Here is a 3,272-nt window from a genome sequence, read left to right as displayed (position 1 = left end):
GACCTGTGACGAAGAGAAAAGGGCGTCTAGTTCATCTCTACTGGATGATAAACAACCCATGTGCCAGGAAGTGGTAAACAACTCATCTCTGATTGGTTGTATGTCGTGTTATTATTATTTCTTCTGCCCAAGTTATGTTTTAACAGCTACGATGAAAGGTAAAGCAACGCATTTTGTTGATATTTAAATCATTCGCGTTATAGTTCAGATTTACACATTTGAGCTTTTGTCATCAGGTTTATTGTGCGTTTGCTATAATTTGTTTTCTATGACCTGAATAAACTACATTTTTTAAACAAGATTTCATTCTTGAAGAATATGCATGTGAAAAGCTGACATTGAGCTCTTTAAAAAGTAACTACTTCCCTCTACTTTATGAACTCCATTCTACCAACAGGACAGCACTTAGGTTTTATTATTGTCCTGTTAAAACATCCATTCACATGCCCACCCCATTTTATTCAAAATCGCCTGATGTTTCAGATTTAATGATGCCATGTTCTCTAATATCAGATACTCAGATTCTTTGGGAAACAAACAGGCCCACAGCATCACAGATTCCCCACCATCCTTAGCAGTTTGCGCCATCATTAACACGGTGTAGGAGAAATGCTGGTTTTCATATTCATCACCTCTTCCACACCAGATCTGCCCAAAGTGTTTCTTGCAGACATGCTCAGCCTTCATCCAGTCAAGTCAGACAGTTCCAGTTGAGCAGTAATCTAGAGCTGAAAAACAGAAAGTCACAAATTAATAATGAAAGGTCAATAGACACTGATCAAAAAAGTATGTCTTTGCTATACAGTTTCCCTTAATTTTATCATTTGTTACCAAGGGTTTCAATAAATTTGTAGATGCTGGTTGGATATGGGAAATATGTGTTGACTTTTGTTCATTCACGTCTTCCAGGATTTTATAATGGGTATCCTGTCCATCCTTTTTGACCAGAAAAAGTACAAAAAAAGGCACAACAGTTATTTCCAAAATTGCAGTGTTGCAAAAAGGATTTGCTCCAGTACAGGTTTCTTCGGTTTTTGCTTGTGCTCAAACTTTAATTGGTTCTATGATCTGAAGCATACAGGTGTGACTAAAAAGCAAAAACAGAAGAAATCTGCATGGGGGCAGGCTAATACTTTTTCACAGATGTTGAAGCAGTTTGAGCATATTGTGGTTCCCTGCAATAAACTTTTATCTTAGTGCAATTTGTCTTCAAGAAAAAAATTATTACACCTTATTTTAGCAACATATTGCTGTATTTCTGATGACGGCACAATAGAATGATTACATTGGCTGGTATATTAATTTATGATATGTTTAGTTTTTACTAAAGATGGAAAAATCATAACTGCTTCCTACAAGTCACTTCAAAACACCCTTGCTGGATACTTTTAATAAAACCTTCTTAACCACCCGGTTCATGTCAGTGAATCTCCAACATATGAATGCTTTCAAGACCTTGACAAGTGCTTTGCTCAAAGCAGCTTTGTTTCATTGCCAAACTAAAATGTCCAAATGATCATGTTTTGCTAGTTCTAAGTTTTAAAAAATCTGCCGGTTAGTAGAAACTTTAAATGTTGTGAAATCTGACATGTGAACCTGCCTTTTTATTTAATAGAATATGTTTGAACCTTGAATGTGAAACCACCTCTAGTCATGAGAAGATTTTTATCAAAGAATTAGAAGTATCCACCAACGGATGATTTGTTATCTTATTTTGTTGGCATTTTGGTTTTGTTAAAATAGTCCATTTTCCTTTGCTGTGTAATACTGACATTGAAATGATGGCCTCGGATTGGTTGATCAGTCCCTCATGACGCCTCCTTCCCTAGGACCTTTGCTTTCCGACTCATCCTTTGATGAGTCAAGGTTTGTTACTCTCTTTTTAGATTTGGTTAAATACAGGGAGACATTTCTCTCTACAATGAACATTACGTGACTCTTCTGTGATTTTCTTCAAGAAAAATACTCATCATATTCAAAATGAGGAAGCACAGAAAAATGTAAAAACTGTTGTTTTTTGATACTGTAAAACTGCAGTTTATGATCAGAAAATGCTTATTTTGAATGCATATAAAGAACTGAATTTATCTATTCCACATATGGTGCTGATATTGATGGTTGTTGATGAAATACGCTGCTGGTGGTACTCCTACCTTATATGAACTGATATTTGATTGAGTTTTTTTTGTTTTTTTTCACCTTTTTTTTTCTTTTTTACTTGCAAGCATTAAATGCCCTTTGCGACCCGAAACTCTTCAAATTGAACACAAGCTTACAAATCAGCAAGCTTTTCAAGTGAATGTGTTCCAGACTTTCTTCAGAATATAAAGGTATACTCTGAAACCTTGAATTAGACTTTTGCTTCCAGCGAGAGGTATATGTTATCCTCTTATCCCCTTATCTTTAAAAGCAAAAGAAAAAAACTAATTTCTTATTAAAATTTGTGATTATTATTACTATCAAAAATGTGAATGTTATTAAGAAGATGAATAAGATTATTTCACACATAGACATAGCTAAGTACTCTTACCTATTCCTATATTTAATGGTGAACTATTTATGTTAATTTTCCTAGAAAAAATTATCTAGCTTTTGGCCTTTTTAGTAGCTCATAGACAAATTTTTGTCGTTTTGTTTATTTTTACTCAGCTAATCACTGGTAAATAGATTTTAGTTTGATTACATAAATTAGAAGTTAGTGACTATTTAAACAATCCCTAATTGATGGTTAATTTCATTTTAGTTTTTATTTGAGAAATACTGTATTATAATCCTGAGAAATATATAGACATTTTCTTGTGGCCTTAAAATTGTGCAAGATTACTTAACGTGAAGGAAATAATTCAAATTGAAGATATTTTTTTAAGATTATGAAAGTGTCTCACATGCACTGTTCTTCCACTCTACATGTTCAACGTCCTTTAAACACTGTGTATCATTTATTGCTTTTAACTGTTTGCAACAAAGCAGTCATAAACATTAAAATGCAAGACTTCCCAGAATAATTTAGTATTTTCTTTACCTTAACTTCTTGAGGATACAACACTAACAGCTTTGATCATAAAACACTAAATGCTTACTAATTTACATGTAAGATATAAAAAAATTATAGAAACCTGTAGTCATAGGACGCCTATGACTACACGCTTTCTTAATGTTGAAAGCAATGACCTCCGCTGTCGTATTTCCCAGTGAATCATCAGTTACGTACTTGGGACTCGGCAGCATAAAACATACGTACCGTTTATTCAGGACCCACACTGAACATCGTG

Source organism: Poecilia reticulata, chromosome 7 (genome assembly GCF_904066995.2).
Source record: "Poecilia reticulata chromosome 7, P_reticulata-male-v2, whole genome shotgun sequence".
NCBI classification, from domain to species: Eukaryota; Metazoa; Chordata; class Actinopteri; order Cyprinodontiformes; family Poeciliidae; genus Poecilia; species Poecilia reticulata.
Note: the sequence above shows the minus strand (reverse complement) of the source record.